The following is a 20,308-nucleotide window of genomic DNA, read 5'->3' as shown; positions in this document are numbered from 1 at the left end:
ATTACATTTATTGTACCACTTCATTTTGTAAGCTTTAAAAAGAGAAAAAAGTAAAGAAAGTGAGAAAGAATTGTGATAGTGTGAAAGAGTGATCAAAAAGAAAGACCCATTAAGCAAAGAGTTAGAGAAAAAAGTTAAGAAATGGGTCGTAGGAAAGAAAAAAGAGAAAAAGAAACAAAAGCTCAATTATGAAGACCGAGCAGAAAGGGATATACCAACTTCGTATTTTTCATCCGCCCCTTACCAGATCCTGAAACCATTTATTTTCAAAGTACTGTTGCACCTTATACTTGTACTAAGTGGATAAATGCAGACCGTAGTTTGAATTAAAGATAGTAACCATTTTTATATTTATTGTTATTTCTTTTTTATTGTTTATATTTTGTGTTTAGGCTTTCCATTGAAATACTTAATAATGAATAGAACTTAAAATCTTGAAATAACAATATAGTTTGCTCACCTATTTTATCGATGTCTCATTCTGTAGCCCCTCCTGTTGCCTGACGTTGTCAATGCTATAACTGGGTTTTATTTGCACTCGTCTCGATTTAAATAAAAATTAAAACAACGCGAATACGATGACCCTGGCGTGAACTAAGGGTCTTGTGGGTGGGTTACGTGCTGATATTTTGTAAGGGAGCTTAGAAATCAGTTAAAAAAAATGTTTTCACATTTTGAATTTAAAAAAAAAAAAATTTTTTTATTCGAGGAAAAAAAAAAATCCAGTACATCTGACATATTGCATTACATTTCCCTCCATTTTGTTTTTTTATATATAATAACAAAATAACAGTTTGTTTTTTGTTTGGTCAATTTTGATCACAAATTAGCTCAAAAGGATCATAGGTAGGCCCATTTTTAATGCTGTGGTATTTCATTATGATTTAATAACTTTCAAAGTTGGCCACCCATATCACATTTTCTAATAGTGCCTTTTGAACTTTCTAATTTCCTCATTGGGTAGACAACCAGAACAACGGGTGGGGAATGGAAGCACAAGAGACGGCAGGTGCTGGAATCATGTGGAGGGCATGGTCACAAATTCTTAAGAAGGGTCCTGACTCAGATTCAGATTCAATTTAATTGTCATTGTCAGTGTACAGTACAGAGACAACAAAATGCATTTAGCATCTCCCTTGAAGAGCGACATAGCAAACGATTTGAATAAAAGGTAGAATAAAAGTGTCTGGGGGGGGGGGGGTGGTGATTGGCAGTCACCGAGGTACGTTGTTGAGTAGAGTGACAGCCGCCGGAAAGAAGCTGTTCCTCGACCTGCTGGTTCGGCAACGGAGAGACCTGTAGCGCAATTTTGTCGGCCTGCGGCTAATGGTGTGCTCAGGAATCAGTGCTGGGCCCTTTCCTGTTTATGGTTTATATCAATGATTTGGTTGAGAATGTAGAATCATGATTAGTAAATTTGCAGGTGGCAATGACATTAAAGTGGGTAGATAGCAAAGATGGTTATCAAAAATTAAAGCTGGATCGCGATCAGTTGTACAAGTGGGTTTAGGAATGGTAAATGGAACAGAATGCAGATAAGTATAAGATATTGCATTTTGTTAAATCAAACCAGGGCAATGGGTGGGAGATTGCAACCTTCACATGGTCCGCCCTGTTTCGACAAATGCAATCAACCCGGTGTGCACAATCAAATAAGATCAAATAGAACAAATTACCCTACAACTTTAGGCTGTGCACGCCATATGCAAGAGGAAGAAGAAACTAGGGCAAGAACTTCACAGTGAATGGCAACGCCCTGAGGACTGTTGTAGAGCAGAGGGATATAGGAGTGCAGGTACATAGTTCCCTGAAAGTGGCATCACAGGTAGGTAGGGTGAGCAAGAATGCTCTCAGTACATTGGCTTTCACACTTCCATTGACTTCCATATCTCTGGACTCCCTCTCCCCTGACTCTCACTTTGAAGAAGGGTCTTGACCCAAAACGTCACCCATTCCTTCCCTCCAGAGATGCTGCCTGTCTCGCTGAGTTACTCCAGCATTTCATGTCTTTGGCTTTCATTAGTCAGGGAACTGAGCACACAGTAATTATGAGTGTCTTGTGACCATGAACTGGAATGGTACAATAGTGGTAGGATGAGAGATGCTGCTAGCAATTGCATAAATGGTAATCCTACTTTTACACTCCATCCAATTTTTAATAATGATTAATGTTCCCGTAGTCCAGAGAGGAATGGCCCATTGATGTCAAAGTATTACATGAGGTCTTGTTGAATGTAACACAATGGAAATCCATTGGCTCTTCACTTTTATGTTAAGTGATAGGGTCATTAGGAAGATAGTCCTCAGATGGAGATCTAGTTTCAGAAACAAAATAACCCTGACATTCTATCTCAATGAAGAGCTGGGCTTCATAGTATCAATTTTACTGGAGCAACAGAGGAATTGTTGAAGGATCATGCAGCATCTGTGGAGGGAAATGGACGGGGAACATTTTGGGTCGGGATCCTTCTTCATCCTGATAGATAATAGGTTGCACCTGATGACGCCGCCATCATTCAAAGTCCAAAGTCCCGTCCACCCACACGCTTGATGTACTGGAGCGGTTTCCGCTAACTGATGTGCCTCCCCTCTCTTAGACTGGCCATCTTTATGTCCCTGGGCCACCTCCTGCAGCCGACCTTGAAGCCGTTGGAGACATTACCCTGGTTCACCCTCCTACAGGTCCTTGCTCCTCGTGTCTGACGTTTCCTGCTCCCTCCCGGTAATGTTGTCTGATGAGCCTTCGGGCGGGTTCCTGGTCCCGCTGTCTGACGAGTCTTCGGGCGGGCCCTGATGAGCCATTGTGCAGTTCCACTTAGCCTTTGTGCGGTTCCAATTAGTCTTGGTACAAGTTCCAATTAGCCTTTGGGCAGGTTCCCATTCCCATGGACCGACGAGCTTTCGGGGCTAACGAGTTTTCAAGCTGGTCCCACGACTGATGAGCTTTCCGGGCGGGCACTATGCCCCATTCAGGAATGCCTCCGCCGTGCACGCGGCACATGCACCATCTCTCTCCACAGATGCCGCCTGATCATAGAAACATAGAAAATAGGTGCAGGAGGACGCCATTCAGCCCTTCAAGCCAACACCGCCATTCATTGTGATCATGGTCGATCATCCCCAATCAATAACCCATGCCTGCCTTCTCCCCATATCCCTTGATTCCACTAGCCCCTAGAGCTCTAACTAACTCTCTCTTAAATCCATCCAGTGATTTGGCCTCCACTGCCCTCTGTGGCAGGGAATTCCACAAATTCACAACTCTCTGGGTGAAAAAGTTTTTTTCTCACCTCAGTCTTAAATGGCCTCCCCTTTATTCTAAGACTGTGGCTCCTGGTTCTGGACTCACCCATCATTGGGAACATTTTTCCTGCATCTAGCTTGTCCAGTCCTTTTATAATTTTATATGTTTCTATAAGATCCCCCTCATCCTTCTAAACTCCAGTGAATACAAGCCTAGTCTTTTCAATCTTTCCTCATATGACAGTCCTGCCACCCCGGGGATCAATCTCGTGAACCTACGCTGCACTGCCTCAATCACAAGGATGTCCTTCCCCAAATTAGGAGACCAAAACTGTACATAGTTCCATTCCGTTACTTCGGCAGTTTGCCTTTTCGCCCGTTTCCAGCATCTGAAGTTTCTTACGTCTCATGTGTACCAATTTTAATGCCCAGTTTCAGTTTTATTAAAAAGGCGAGGCAAACAATTAGGCAGCAACCACCCGACAACCAGAATTCACTAGCCCAGAAGTTATCAACATTTGTCAACACTGTTGTTCAATTTGTTGCCATTTTGATTTGGAGAAACAGCTAAGGTCGTGGCCAGAGACAGGCAAACACCCCAGTGTATAATGATTAATAATAATAATGTCACGGCATGAATAAGATCATTATGTGATTTTTTTTCGAGTGTTGTTGGTAGGGTTTTGCTTGACATGTAATCTGCAAATGCCAGCTTAATGATTTATAGATTTAAATCTGTTTTAGTTAGCTCAAACATTCCATCTTAACATATGTTATAACAAAATCTTCGCATGGTGGCATTATTTGAAATGCTGACATGTAAAATGTTAAGTAGATTTGGGAGGAACAACAGCAGCAACAGATTAGCAAGAGATACGACTGATTGGCTCTAGCCCAAGTGTGAGGAGAGGGGTGAAAACAGTTAAAAGGCCAAGGACGCACAGTCTTTGTTCAGAACTGCTGTAGATTTGGGAGGAACAACAGCAGCAACAGATTAGCAAGAGATACGACTGATTGGCTCTAGCCCAAGTGGGAGGAGAGGGGTGAAAACAGTTGAAAACTGAGAAATTTGCTTTGTAAATTGGTAAATCAGGCAATTTAAGCAGGACAGTTCTTAGCGAGCGGCAGTGAGTGAAGTGCCCTGTGAGAAAAGTGTGAGTCTTTGACTCGAGAGTCTTTGGCGAGGAGGCTGAGGAGAGGAGACCACGCAATACGCTTGAGAGGTAGAGACCAAAGAAGGAGATGTCAGGCAAGCTGATTCAGTGCGATGCTTGCAGTATGTGGGAGGTCAAGGACACCGCTGGTGCCTCTGGCTGCTACAAATGTGAGAAGTGCATCCAGGTAGAGCTCCTGAAGGGCCGTGTTGGGGAACTGGAGAAGCAAGTGGACGACCTCCGGTTCGTACGAGAAACGGAGTCGTTCCTCGACAAGTCCTACAGTACGATTGTTACACCTAAGGTACTGGAAGAGAGAAGGTGGGAGACAGTGAGAAAGGGAGGGAAGCGTGGAATGCCAACGTCCCCGGGTGGTGTACCTCTTGTAAACAGGTTCATCCGCTTAGAAGCTGTTGGGACAGAAGACGTGAGCGGCGGACTGGCCTGTGATGCGAATAGGGCTGTTGAGCCAAAACCAAAAAGGCCTAAGGCAGGCAAGGCCATTGTAGTGGGAGACTCCATCGTGAGAGGTACGGACAGGGGTTTCTGCGGCAACAGACGGGATGCGAGGATGGTGTGCTGCCTTCCCGGTGCCAGGATCCAGGATGTCACGGACAGAGTGCAGAAAATCCTCAAGGGCGAAGGTGAACATCCGGAAGTGGTAGTGCATGTCGGCACAAACGATGTCGGAAAAAAGGGGATGAATATTCTGCAGCGTGACTTTAGAGAGCTCGGAAAAATGTTGAAAAGCAGGACCTCCAGGGTTGTTATCTCCGGTTTGCTTCCAGTTCCCCGTGCTAGCGAGAGCAGGAACAGGGAGATACGGGACCTGAACGTGTGGCTGAGGAACTGGTGCACGGGGCAGGGATTTAGATTCTTAGATCACTGGGATCTGTTTTGGGGTAAGGGGGAACTGTACAAAAGGGACGGATTGCATCTTAACAGGTGTGGGACCAGCATTCTGGCAGGCAGGTTTGCCACTGCTACACGGGTGGCTTTAAACTGAATAAGGGGGGTGGGGTGTCGAATGGGATAGTGGAGGATGGAGTTAAAGGGAAAGGGTTTCTTAAATGTGTGAGCGTAGAGACCGAGGGGTGTAAAATGAGGGTAGAAGAAATAGGTAGCAAGGTGAAAAGTAAAAGTGGCAGGCAGACAAAACCAGGGCAAAAAATCAAAAAGGGCCACTTTTCAACATAATTGTATAAGGGGTAAGAGTGTTGTAAAAACAAGCCTGAAGTCTTTGTGTCTCAATGCAAGGAGCATTCGTAATAAGGTGGGTGAGTTGAATGGGCAGATAGCTATTAATGACTATGATATAGTTGGGATCACGGAGACATGGCTCCAGGGTGACCAAGGCTGGGAGCTGAACATCCAGGGATATTCAATATTCAGGAGGGATAGACAGAAAGGAAAAGGAGGTGGGGTAGCGTTACTGATTAGAGAGGGGATTAATGCAATGGAAAGGAAGGACATTAGTTTGGAGAATGTGGAATCGGTATGGGTAGAGCTGCAAAACATTAAGGGGCAGAAAACGCTGGTGGGTGTTGTGTACAGGCCACCTAACAGTAGTAGTGAAGTTGGAGATGGTATCAAACAGGAAATTAGAAATGCGTGCGACAAAGGCAAAACAGTTATAAGGGGTGACTTCAAACTACATATAGATTGGGTGAATCAAATTGGCAGGGGTGCTGAGGAAGAGGATTTCTTGGAATGTATGTGGGATAGTTATCTAAATCAACATGTAGAGGAACCAACGAGAGAGCAGGCTATTTTAGACTGGGTATTGAGTAATGAGGAAGGGTTAGTTAGCAATCTTGTTGTACGTGCCCCCTTGGGCAAGAGTGACCATAATATGGTTGAGTTCTTCATTAGGATGGAGAATGACATTGTTAATTCAGAAACAATGGTTCTGAACTTAAAGAAAGGTAACTTTGAGGGTATGAGACGTGAATTGGCCAAGATTGACTGGCAATTAATTCTAAAAGGGTTGACGGTGGATATGCAATGGAAGACATTTAAAGACTGCATGGATGAACTACAAAAATTGTTCATCCCAGTTTGGCAAAAGAATAAATCAGGGAAGTTAGTACATCCATGGATAACAAGGGAAATCAGGGATAGTATCAAAGCGAAGGATGATACGTACAAATTAGCCAGAAAAAGCAGCATACCGGAGGACTGGGAGAAATTCAAAGACCAGCAGAGAAGGACAAAGGGCTTAATTAGGAAAGGAAAAATAGATTATGAAAGAAAACTGGCAGGGAACATAAAAAACTGACTGCAAAAGTTTTTATAGATATGTGAAAAGAAAGAGATTAGTTAAAACAAATGTAGGTCCCTTGCAGTCAGAAACAGGTGAGTTGATCATGGGGAACAAGGATATGGCGGACCAATTGAATAACTACTTTGGTTCCGTCTTCACTAAGGAAGACATAAATAATTTGCCGGAAATAGCAGGGGACCGCGGGTCAAAGGAGTTGGAGGAATTGAGTGAAATCCAGGTTAGCCGGGAAGTGGTGTTGGGTAAATTGAATGGATTAAAGGCCGATAAATCCCCAGGGCCAGATAGGCTGCATCCCAGAGTACTTAAGGAAGTAGCTCCAGAAATAGTGGCTGCATTAGTAATAATCTTTCAAAACTCTTTAGATTCTGGAGTAGTTCCTGAAGATTGGCGGGTAGCAAATGTAACCCCACTTTTTAAGAAGGGAGGGAGAGAGAAAATGGGGAATTACAGACCAGTTAGTCTAACATCGGTAGTGGGGAAACTGCTAGAGTCAGTTATTAAAGATCGGATAGCAGCACATTTGGAAAGTGGTGAAATCATTGGACAAAGTCAGCATGGATTTACGAAAGGTAAATCATGTCTGACGAATCTTATAGAATTTTTCGAGGATGTAACTAGTAGCGTGGATAGGGGAGCACCAGTGGATGTGGTGTATCTGGACTTCCAGAAGGCTTTCGACAAGGTCCCACATAAGAGATTAGTATACAAACTTAAAGCACAAGGCATTGGGGGTTCAGTATTGATGTGGATAGAGAACTGGCTGGCAAACAGGAAGCAAAGAGTAGGAGTAAACGGGTCCTTTTCACAATGGCAGGCAGTGACTAGTGGGGTACCCCAAGGCTCAGTACTGGGACCCCAGCTATTTACAATATATATTAATGATCTGGATAAGGGAATTGAAGGCAATATCTCCAAGTTTGCGGATGACACTAAGCTGGGGGGCAGTGTTAGCTGTGAGGAGGATGCTAGGAGACTGCAAGGTGACTTGGATAGGCTGGGTGAGTGGGCAAATGTTTGGCAGATGCAGTATAATGTGGATAAATGTGAGGTTATCCATTTTGGTGGCAAAAACGGGAAAGCAGACTATTATCTAAATGGTGGCCGATTGGGGGGGGAGATGCAGCGAGACCTGGGTGTCATGGTACACCAGTCATTGAAGGTAGGCATGCAGGTGCAGCAGGCAGTAAAGAAAGCGAATGGTATGTTAGCTTTCATTGCAAAAGGATTTGAGTATAGGAGCAGGGAGGTTCTACTGCAGTTGTACAGGGTCTTGGTGAGACCACACCTGGAGTATTGGGCACATATTTGGTCTCCAAATCTGAGGAAGGACATTATTGCCATAGAGGGAGTGCAGAGATGGTTCACCAGACTGATTCCTGGGATGTCAGGACTGTCTTATGAAGAAAGACTGGATAGACTTGGTTTATACTCTCTAGAATTTAGAAGATTGAGAGGGGATCTTATAGAAACTTACAAAATTCTTAAGGGGTTGGACAGGCTAGATGCAGGAAGATTGTTCCCGATGTTGGGGAAGTCCAGGACAAGGGGTCACAGCTTAAGGATGAGGGGGTAATCCTTTAAAACCGAGATGAGAAGAACTTTTTTCACACAGAGTGGTGAATCTCTGGAACTCTCTGCCACAGAGGGTAGTTGAGGCCAGTTCATTGGCTATATTTAAGAGGGAGTTAGATGTGGCCCTTGTGGCTAAGGGGATCAGGGTATGGAGAGAAGGCAGGTACGGGATACTGAGTTGGATGATCAGCCATGATCATATTGAATGGCGGTGCATGCTCAAAGGGCCGAATGACCTACTCCTGCACCTAATTTCTATGTTTCTATGTCTATGTTTCTAAGTAGAAGCAAGGAACTGCAGATGCTGGTTCAACAAAAGATGCAAAATGCTGGAGTAACTCAGTGGGTCAGGCAACATCTTTAGAGAACATGGAAAGGTGAAATTTAGGGTCGAAAAGGGCCTGAAAATGGGTCTCGAACCAAAACATCACCTATACATGTGAGACACAAAAAGCTGGAGTATCTCAGTGGGTCAGACAGCATCTCTAGAGAAAAGGAATAGGTGATGTTTCGGGTCAAGATCCTTCTTCAGAATCAGGGAAAAGAGAAACGAGAGATAAACAAAAGAAGGTTCTCGACCCGAAACGTCACTTGTTCCTTTTCTCCAGAGATGCTGCCTGACCTGCTGTGTTTCTGCAGATTTGTGTGTCTATCCTCAGTTTAAACCAGCATCTGTGGTTCCATCCGACACCTATCCATGTTATGTCGGCTTGGGAGAAGTTAAAATGATGATGGTGTAGAACTTATTAATATGCTCATCAACTATGTAGAATCTGCTGTTTCGAAGTTATATCGTTGACTGATATGAAGCTTGGTTGAAATTGGAGATGTACCAAGTTAATTTGAGCAGTAGACAGAGCAAAGGGATCTCAGGCATTACAGAATGAGTTGAACAAAACATGTGTGGAGTCAGGGGATATGGGGGGGAAGGCAGGAACAGGGGTACTGATTGTGGATGATCAGCCATCATCACATTGAATGGCGGTACTGGCTCGAATGGCCTACTCCTGCACCTATTGTCTATTATCTATTGAAGAACACTGAAGACAACAACACTAAGGAAGAATGTGAACAAATTTAAGGTACTCCATGGGGTGGGAGTAGAATGAAGGTTTCTGAATTTTGGTTGTCGGGTGGCTGCAACCCAATTGTTTGCCTCGCCTTTTTAACAAGTTTGTGTTCACAAAATTAATTTTGGTTGTCAGGTGGCTGCAGCCCAATTGTTTGCCTGGGCTTGGCTTTTAAAATCGTTGCAACAGTTGGATGCCTGCCCAAGCATCCATAGGCCCACAATGTCTATCCCAACCCTCTGGAAACCAGTACCTAATATTGGAATTGGTGGAGAGGTGGAATATTGCGTTGGTGACCAGCCCTCCCGTGTGATGCTGGGACCCAACGGGTCCCACTTAGTCTAGTATTACTTATAACCTTCAATGATTTTTTAATTTGACACAATCGTTAAGATGCCCCTCAGGAGAGTGATCAATTCCTATGGAGTGGACAACTATTTTTAACATTGTATTTGAATGCATTATTATTCTATATAATTTAATATTTAATAATTTAATATTGGTTGATATTAATAATGCAGCCGCAAAATATCCAATCGATTACATTGCAAGTATTCACTATAATAAAATGTGGTGCTCATTGAATGAATAGGAAATGCGTATTATAAAAATATTTTGAAGCACTTCATGTATTAAATACCATGGGCCAAAGAGACTAATGTTTTGTGTTGTCTGACTCCATCCAAGACAGCATGAAATTGTGGCGACTTGTGGACACAGCCCAGACCATCACACAAACCAACCTACCTTCTATTGACTCCATTTATACCTCACACTGCATTGGCAAGGCCAGCAGCATAATCAAGGACGAGTCGCACTCTGGCCACTCCCTCTTCTCCCCTCGCCCATAGGGCAAAAGGTACAGAAGTGTGAAAATGCACACCTCCAGATTCAGGGACAGTTTCTTCCCAGCTGTTATTAGGCAACTGAATCATCCTACCACAACCATAGCAGTCCTGGACTACTATTGAGCTCATTGGTGGCCATCAGAGTATCTATGATCGGACTTTGCTGGCTTTACCTTGCACTAAACATTATTCCCTTATCATGTAAGACACCGTAAATGACTCGATTGTAATCATGTATTGTCATTCCGCTGACTGGTAGAAAATGCAACAAAAGATTATCACCGTTCCTCGGTACACGTGACAATAAACTGAACTGAACTCGATGACTCTGCTCCCCAATAGTTCTCCCATGTCTGGGTTTGAGAGTCAAACTGAGTCTGCTGCCTTCCCCTCATGTTTTATTCTATTTTCTTTATGCGTTCGATTGTTTAACCTGCTTGCTCCCCCACCCCTCTATTCTCTCCCTGGTTTTTGTGTTGAATAAGAACCACTCATTGGTTTAATCTGACATGTGCACATGTCTCTATTTGCAAACCTTTCCCCCCCATTGCCAACGTGTTATGTCTTGAACAAAAAGAAGCTGAGTTTTTATTCTTTTGGTAATTTTATTTAATTCTTGAAAGCCCGATAAGCCAGGATGTGCCCACCAATCGTCTTTCTATCTAACAGAAGAAATAAATATTGTCTGTCAAAGAGCGGTCATTAACAATAAAACAATCCCAAATTAGACAATGGCCACAGCAGGCTCAGCTGAGATTTATCGACAACATATTACTATAATCTATCTATAAGCAGTCTTCTGGGAACATTTTTTTTTTACCTTAATCTAAAGGAGTGGTATGGGAGGCTGCAACAGGACTCTGTCCCCTGCCACAGCCTTAATTGGATCAGCATATGAATGCTACTATTGGCAGTTGTCATGGTGACAAGGCCCCATATTGTAGACGCCATCGATGTGGTCTAGACTGCAGGGGGTGAGACCAGCCACATCACACAGGTCACAATGCGTCAGGCGAGGACTCAAAGCTCTATTCTTGATGATGATGATGGTGCTGATGATACTTTATTGTCACTTGTATCTAGGTGCAGAGATTTCTTTTGGTTTTTGCATTGTGAGCAATTTTGGGCACCACATCCGAATTGGGAGCATTTGTGGACACCATATCTGAGGAAGGATGTGCTGGCCCTAGAGAGGCTTACAAAATGAACCAGGAATGAGTTAGTTAACATATGATGAGCGTTTGACAACACTAGGCCTGTACTTGTTGGAGTTTAGACAAAAGAGGGGGAACCTCATTGAAACGTACCGAAAAGTGAAAGGCTTGGTGGGAGTGAATGTGGAGAGGATGTTTCGACTAGTGGGAGAGTCTAGGACTAGAGATCACAGCCTCTGAATTAAAGGACGTTCCTTTCGGAAGGAGATGAGGAGGAATTTCTTTAGTCAGAGGGTGGTGAATTTGTGGAATTCTTTGCCACAGAAGGCTGTGGAGGCCATCAGTGGATATTTTTAAGGCTGAGATAGATAGATTCTTGATTAGTACAGGTATAGATTTTTGACACCTGCAGTCCCTTGTATCTCTATGGAAGACTTTGTGCCTTCATTGAAAATCTTGTGTCTCCATCTCTACATGACTAAAACTCTCATCTTGACCACTTCCTGTCCGCTTTGTAATAGAATTTGCGCAAAAACGATCCCCCATAGCGCTATGAATTTTCGTCACCTTACTCACCATTCTCCTTTGCTGCAAGTCAAATAAGTTTTGTTCCGATCGGTGAAAATAGTACAAAAGTTATGAAGGTTTTGAAGGTTCCCCCTCCCCCACACCCCCCCTCCCCCGCACCGCCCCACACCTTCGCTCCCCACCAACCTTTGCTCCCCACCAACCCCCCCCTCCCCCACCACCCCCCCCCCCCCACACCCCCTCCCCCCCACACACCCCCTGCCCCACACCCCCTCGCCCGAACCCTGGGTTCAATCCTGATCCTGGGTGCTGTCTGTATATTGTACGTTCTCACCATGACCTGCATGGGTTTTCTCCAGGATCTCCTGTTGGCTTCTTATAATTGTAAATGGTCCCTAGTGTGTGTAGCATAGCGTTAGTGTGAGGGGTCGCTGGTTGGCACGGACTCAGTGGGCCGAAGGGCCTGTTTCCGCGCTATAACTCTATACTAAACCTGATAGAAAGATATAACAGTATGAGAGGCATAGATAGGATAGACCACCAGAACCCTAAACCCAGGGTGAAAATGTCAAGGAATAGAGGGCAGAGCTTTAGGTTGAGAGGGGCAAAGTTTAAAGGAGACGGTGGTGGGTTCCTGGAACACACTGCATGGGGTGGTGATGGAAGCAGATATGATAATGCTGTTTAAGAAGCTTTTATATAGGCACATGAATACACAGGAATATGGATCATATGTTGGCAGAACAGATTTGTTTATCTTGGCATTATGTACGTCACAGATGTTGTGGGCCAAAGGGCCTGTTCTTTGGCTGCACTTTTTTATGTTCTGTATTCTAAAAGGCGAACGGCATTGGAAGGGCCGAATGGCCTACTCCTGCACCTATTTTCTATGTTTCTATGTTTCTATGGATGGAAAAGAAAAAGCAGAAACTATGAGAGCAGACAAAATTCAGATTGTGGGTTGTTACACTTATACTTCAGAAGTATCGCAACCTCAAGTTAATCCGTTCCAGTTACATTTGCAAACTGCTTGCTGGTTTACAAAAAAAGGGCATAAAGTGTTGGAGTAACTCAGCGGGTTAGGCAGCATCTCTGGAGAACATGGGGAGGAAAAGACGGCTGGGAGGAATAATCAGAATTTAATTTTTTTTCTCCAGGGACAAGGAATCTGAAGAACTCAAAACGGCACCTATTCTTTTTCTCCAGAGATGCTGCCTGACCTGCTGAGTTCTCCAGCATTTTGTGTCTATCTTCGGTATAAACCAACATCTGCAGTCCCTTCCTACCCCAGGATCAGTTTACCTTTGTCACTCAATAAAAAATAGAACATAGCAAAATTAAAGAGAACCATATACATTTCACCCTTGTCAACTAATGTACTACTGACTACAGATTTTCCCAATCATCCTGGAAGGAGTTCAGCCATTTTAACATTGAAAACCAATTGAATTCAAATTACAATAAATTGCTTCAGCATGCCAATTATCGGGCCCCATTGTGCAATTGGGAGTTTTGAAGTTCATTAAAATCAGCATGATTGCAGCTAACAAACAATATTTTAACTCACCATAAATTTAAGTGCAGTCGAGGCTTTCCATTTGGATTTTGTGTTAAAACCCATACGCGGTGATTCATGTGTTTTTTTTCTCTTTAAAGTTCCTAATTTCCTGATCTATATTTAGTTGATGTCATGCAGTGAAAATGTTGCCTTGTCCACTATAGACATGTAATTATCCATTACTCCCCGACTATCATCACAAACTCAACCGATCTTATTACTTAGCTCCACTCAGAGAATCTAATAGAAACATATAAAATTCTTAAGGGATTGGACAGGTTAGATGCAGGAAAATCCACCGATGTTGGGGGGAATCCAGAACCAGGGGTCACAGTTTAAGAATAAGGGGTAAGCCATTTAGGACTATAACCATATAACCATATAACAATTACAGCATGGAAACAGGCCATCTCGGCCCTTCAAGTCCGTGCCGAACACTTATTTTCCCCTAGCCCCATCTACTTGCACTCAGACCATAACCCTCCATTCCTTTCCCGTCCATATACCTATCCAATTTATTTTTAAATGATAAAATCGAACCTACCTCCACCACTTCCACTGGAAGCTCATTCCACACAGCTACCACTCTCTGACTAAGATGAGGAAAAAGATTTCACCCAGAGACTTGTGAATCTGTGGAATTCTGTGCCACAGAAGGAGGCCAATTCACTGGATGTTTTCAAGAGAGAGCTTTAGCTCTTAGGACTAAAGGAATCAAGGGATATGGGGAAAAAGCAGGAATTGGGTACTGATTTTGGATGATCAGCCATGATCATATTGAATGGCGGTGCTGGCTCGAAAGACTGAATGGCCTACCTCCTATGTTTCTATGCAATGCTGGATTGATCAGCAAGCAGTTTAGCAAGCTGCATGAAATAAAAACCATTGATAAGAAAATCAGCGGTGGGCACAGCAAACCAAGATCACATTTTACAGAAGCTCAGTTTAGTTTACTTTAGCTATACAGCATGGAAACAGGCCCTTCGACCCACCGAGTCCATGCCGACTAAAGAACACCTGTACATTAGTTTAACCTACACACTAGGCACAATTTACAGAAGGCAATTAATCTACAAACCTTCACATCTTTGGGATGTGGGTGGAAACCGGAGGACCCAGAGGAAACCCACGTGGTCACGGGGAAAACAAGCAAAGTCCATACAGGCAACACCCGTACTCAGGATTGAACCCGGGTCTCTGGCGCTGTGAGGCAGTGACTCTACTGCTGCACCACTGTGTCACCTTGACTGGCACCGGAGCTATTGGCTAGTTTGAGCAATTCATCCCAAGAGTCTTCATCTTGGTTTAGTTTAAAGATACAGCGGAGAAACAGGCCCTTCGGCCCACTGAGTCTGCGCCAACTAGTGATCACTTGTCCACTGGTCAATATTCATACCACTGGGGTGTAAACTGCCCAAGCGAAATATGAGATGCTGTTCCTCCAATTTGCAATCTAGCCTCACTCTGACAATAGCGGAGACTTAGGACAGAAAGGTCAGAGTGGGAATGGGAAGGGGAATTAAAGTTTTTGGCAACTGGGAAATCAGATAGGTTCAGACGGACTGAGCGATGGTGTTCAGTGAAGTGAACGCCCAGTCTACATTTGGTATCGCCGATGTATATGAGTCCACATCTTGAACAACGGATACAGTAGATGAGGTTGGAGGAGGTGCAAGTGAAGTTCTCCCTAACCTGAAATGACTGTTGGGGTACCTGGACAGAGTCGAGGACAGCATCTCATATTTCGCTTGGGCAGGCATAAATTTTGATTTCTCTTACTTCAAGTAACCCCTGCATTCCCTCTCTCTCCATCCCTCCCCCACCTAAATCATACCAGCTTCTCGTTCTCACCTAGCAAACAGCTAATAATGGCTGTTTCCTTTATTATTGTTACTTATATGTTTCCTATAATTCATTCATTTGTTCTATATCTCTCTACATCACCTTCTATATCTCTCGTTTCCCTTTCCCCTGACTCTCAGTCTGAAGAAAGGTCTCAACCCGAGATGTCACCCATTCCTTAACTCCAGAGATGCTGCCCGTCCCACTGAGTTACTCCAGAATTTTGTGTCTTTCTTCAGTTTAAACCTGCAGTTCTAACCTAGCTTCGGCATAAACTGGCACCTGTAGTTCCTTCCTACACTATCCATGTACCTGTCTAATTGCTTCTTAAAAGTTGCGTTAGTACCTGCCTCAACTACCTTATCCGGCAGCTCGTTCAATGTAAAGGAAGGAACTGCAGAAGCCGGTTTACGCTGAAGCTAGATACAAGTCAAGTCAAGTCAAGTTTATTTGTCACATACACATACGAGATGTGCAGTGAAATGAAAGTGGCAATGCTCGCGGACTTTTGTGCAAAAGACAAACAACAAAACAACCAAACAAATTATAAACAAAATCATAATACACATATTCTTTTACATAATAAATAATGGAAGGAAAAACGTTCAGTAGAGTTAGTCCCTGGTGAGATAGGCGTTTACAGTCCGAATTGCGTCTGGGAAGAAACTCCTTCTCAACCTCTCCGTTCTCACCGCATGGCAACGGAGGCGTTTGCCTGACCGTAGCAGCTGGAACAGTCCATTACAAAATGCTGGAGTAACTCAGCGGGTCAGTCAGCATCTCTGAAGAATGAAGTGACATTTCGGATTGAGACCCCTGCAATGGGCAGGCAGTTCAGGATGTGCATATTTGTACCAGAGTCCTGAACTTCCTGATAAATGTTGACAGCTGGGTCAGGCATTGCTGGTATTTCCTTTAAACTTCCCATACTGAGTTGGGTAAATGTCTGAAAGGCAAGGATTATTTCAGTTTAGTTTATTGTCACGTGTACCTAGGTACAATGAAAAGCTTTTGCGGCATGCTAACCAGTCAGGGGAAAGACAATACGTGGTTACAATTGAGCCATCCGCGGTATATATTTACATGATAAAGGGAATAACGTTTAGTCAAAATAAAGTGAAATAAAGGCAAGTTCAGAGTTGTTAAGAATGTTGGAATCTAACATTAGAATTAGGATTAGAATCAGAATGGGAGGGATTGGGAAGCATTTCAAAACAATTGTGACAGGCAGGATGGGCCGAGTGGCCTTCCGTGCTGTGCTATCCTCCTAATCCGAATATAGACACAAATAGCTGGAGTTACTCAGCAGGTCAGGCAACAACTCCGGAGAAAAGAATAGCTGACGTTTCGGGTCGAGACCCTGCTTCAGACTGAGAGTCAGGAGAAAAGAAAATGAGTGGTATCAGAAGGTACGGAAAAAACAGCCAGAGTTAAACAGGAAATGCTAACAGCACCGCGTGTAATGCAGTTCAGTTTAGTTCATTGTCACAGTGAAAAGCTTTTGTCGCGAGCTGTCCAGTCAGCAGAAAGACAACTCATGATTACAATCGATCCATTTACAGTGCATGGATACATGATAAGGGAATAACGTTTAGTGCAAGGTAAAGCCAGCAAAGTCCGATCAAGGATAGTCCGAGGGTCACCAATGAGGTAGGAATAGTAGTAGTTCAGCAGTGCTCTCTGGTTGCAGTAGGATGATTCAGTTGCCTGATAACAGCTGGGAAGAAACTGTCCCTGAATCTAGAAGTGTGTTTTTTTCACACTTCTGTACCTTTTGCCTGATGGGGGAGGGGATGCAATTGTTACATGGATTGTAATTTTTGAACATATTGAGTTTGTTTTTGTTGATGCAGCCGGGTCTCGGTCTTTCTCTCTGCACCAATGCCGTAATCTACAGGAACTGAAGCTGAAAACTCCCCATCTGGTTAACTGCAACAAGTGTGGTCGTAAGCTGATGCTGCTTTCAAAAGCCATTGATCTAAAACTCTGCCTGCATTCAAAACAGGAGATGGTGGGGAATTAGAGGAAAGACAGGCAGATGCTGACTAGTAGTCCTTCCCATGGCTTAGCAAGCTTACAGTTCTATCTGCTTTACTTTGCTGGGAGCACTGTCTGTCTCATAGATATTGTTTTATTGTGATGAACTGGTCTCTCCCATTCCCCGAAGGCTTTCTGACTAGCTCGGCATGGTAAATATTGACACCTGTAAACCAAACCGTCTATATTCATTGGCGGACTCCCATCCTCCCATCTGTTGCCTGAACTGTTGTAAGCAAAGCATCCATGGGTCCTCGATCTCTTTTCATTGCAAGCTATGGAAACCGCGGCCCAGAGCTAATCTCAGAACCGAATGGCTGTACAGAGATCCGCAGAGACTGAAGAGAAACACAGGCTCATGTGTGCCCCACTGGCCTGTTTTGACCACTCCTTTCTGTAGTTAACACATGCCTGGGTAATCTGCTTAGTTGCCAAGAGGAGCTTTCTTCCCTTTCCCCATGAGATCATACTGAGATCACGATCAGAGTCCAAATGCGTTCTCGTCTGATTCCATTGTCCCCAAGAGTGGGATTAATAACTAATTATGTCGGGTCATTCATCCAGATGGCCTCTCAGATGTCCCATTGTCTTTATCTGACCTTCCAGATGGCCCTTTGACCTCGAGGTTTATCTCCACGGCAACGCGAAGCTTCAGTTGCCTTGCCGGGACTGTGAAAAAATGGGCAAAAGGGAGGAGAGCTAATCTGTACATACTTTGTATTCAGCTCCCATCTCATGCCTGTTAAATCCCATGAATGGATAGAAATGCTTTCTAATCCCAGCTGAGTGATGACCATGGTCATGATTCTGTAATACACGCTATGCTTTTGAAATCAGCAGATGGCTTTCTACATGGAAACATGAGTTTAATTCAGAGAACATCAATAACCATAATTTGATCTTTTTATGCATTGATGTCAACAAAAGGCTAATAGAATGGAATTACAAAATATTACTGTGCAAGGAATACTATTCAGAGTATTACGGGTGATGAAGCATCCCTTTCGTGGTGGTCTGCCTAGGCCATTTGCAAAACCACTAAAAATATGCCCACACACCACAGATCCTCAGCTGACTGTGACTCCTTTTATGATCTCGGCGTCCTGGTTTAAAATTTTGAACCCTGCACATCCGCAGGTAAAGCGGTATCGTGGCTATCTCCCAAACATAATTTCCTTTTTGAAAACTGCACATTTTTTGCAGAGCAGGCAGCGTGAGTGGAATTTGTAACAAGGGATCAGCGGGGAAACAGAAGTGTACAAACTCAAAGTGACCTGAATTGATGCACTGTATGTTTATTCACCACAGCCCCTCGCTGGCTCATTTCAGATCAGTCCGGGCATTGGCTGCTAACGTAACTTTCAAAGCTTAAAATGTGAACCATCGCGCACCAGACTTGCGTTCCTTCCGAATCTAACCAGGGAGCTGGGGTCGCAGTGTCTGCAGCTGGAGCTACTGTAAGAGAGCAGATGGATCACTTATCGGCCTTGTCCTCCAATTTATTTTGGAATGTGTCGTGATGGATTTTCTCCTCCTGCCTTTCCCCAGTCACTAGCCAGGCCTGGCGTGCTCTGAATGCGGTTTGCTTTACCAGGGTGAACCGTGCCAGGGTTTGACCCAGGTTTACATGGGTGTGGGCCTTACCACCGGCCTTTAGTACCAACGAGGGCGGCAGTAGAGTTGGTGCCTTACAGCGCCAGAGACCCGGGTTCGATCCAGACTATGGGTGCTGTCTGTATGGAGTTTGTTCGTGCTCCCCGTGACCCGCGTGGGTTTTCTACGAAACTTCGGTTTCCTCGCAAAGAAGTTGAGTTTTAGGTTAATTGGCTTAGTAAAAAAATAAAAAAATGATCCCTAGTGTAGGATAGTGTTGAAGTTCGGGGATTGCTGGTCAGTGCGGACTCGATGGGCCAAAGGACCTGTTTCTCACTGCATCTCTACAACTAAAAACTAAAAAAAAACTAAAAGCTAAAAAACTTTGTTTAATCCACAGCTCTAGGGCATTGCTGGCACAGCCATGTGGCCTCGATCTGCAATCTACGAACCTTCGCAGATACTATCCTACACTATTGAATAGTGTAAGGCCTGGGTAGAGTAGATGTGGAGAGGATGCTTGCATTAGTGGGAGAGTCTAGAACCAGAGGTCAAAGCCTCAAAATTAAAGGACTTTTCTTTAGGAAGGAGATGAGGAGGAATTTCTTTAGTCAGAGGGTGATGAATCTGTGGAATTCTTTGCACAGAAGGCTGTGGAGGCCAAGTCAATGGATATTTTTAAGGCAGGGATAGATGGATTATTGATTAGTAGGGGTGTCAGAGGTTATGGGGAGAAGGCAGGAGAATGGGGTGAGAAGGGAGAGATAGATCAGCCATGATTGAAAGTAGACTTGATGGGCTGAATGGCCTAATTCTGCTCCTATCACATGAACTTAGGAACTATTGCAAAATTTAAGAAACACTTAGACAGGTACATGAATAGGACAGGTTTTATATTTTGGGCCAAACCCAGGCAGGTGAGACTAGTGTAGATGGGACATGTTGGTCGTTGTGGGCAAGTTGGGTCGAAGGACTGGTTTTCACACTGTATCACTCTACGACTCTGGCCTGAACTGTTAATCCTTTGTCATATTCTGCTTGGGTACCTCACAACCTAATGTTATGAATATTGAATTCTCCAATTTTAGGTAACTAACCCCAAAAAAAAAACACTTCACCCCTTCCCCCCACCCCCATTCCCTGTGCCTCACCAGATATGCACCCATTTTCCCCTATCCACTTCCCTCATCCTCACCCACTTTCACCTATATTCCTGATTCCTACAGGTATCAAAGGTGAGGCACAGATTCTGTGGTTTAGTTTAGTTTAGAGATAGAGTAGCAATGTTACAAAATTTTGAGATTTTAAAAATCAAGTGTAATTTATCCCATCAGATAAAGCATAAAAAGAAGTTTAATTTTACACCTAATTCACTTTCATATCTTCATTATTAAACAAGTTATGGCCATTTTCAAACTTGGAAAT

Source organism: Leucoraja erinacea, chromosome 5, assembly GCF_028641065.1.
Source record: "Leucoraja erinacea ecotype New England chromosome 5, Leri_hhj_1, whole genome shotgun sequence".
In the NCBI taxonomy this organism is placed as follows: Eukaryota; Metazoa; Chordata; class Chondrichthyes; order Rajiformes; family Rajidae; genus Leucoraja; species Leucoraja erinaceus.
This window is presented reverse-complemented; position numbering follows the sequence as displayed.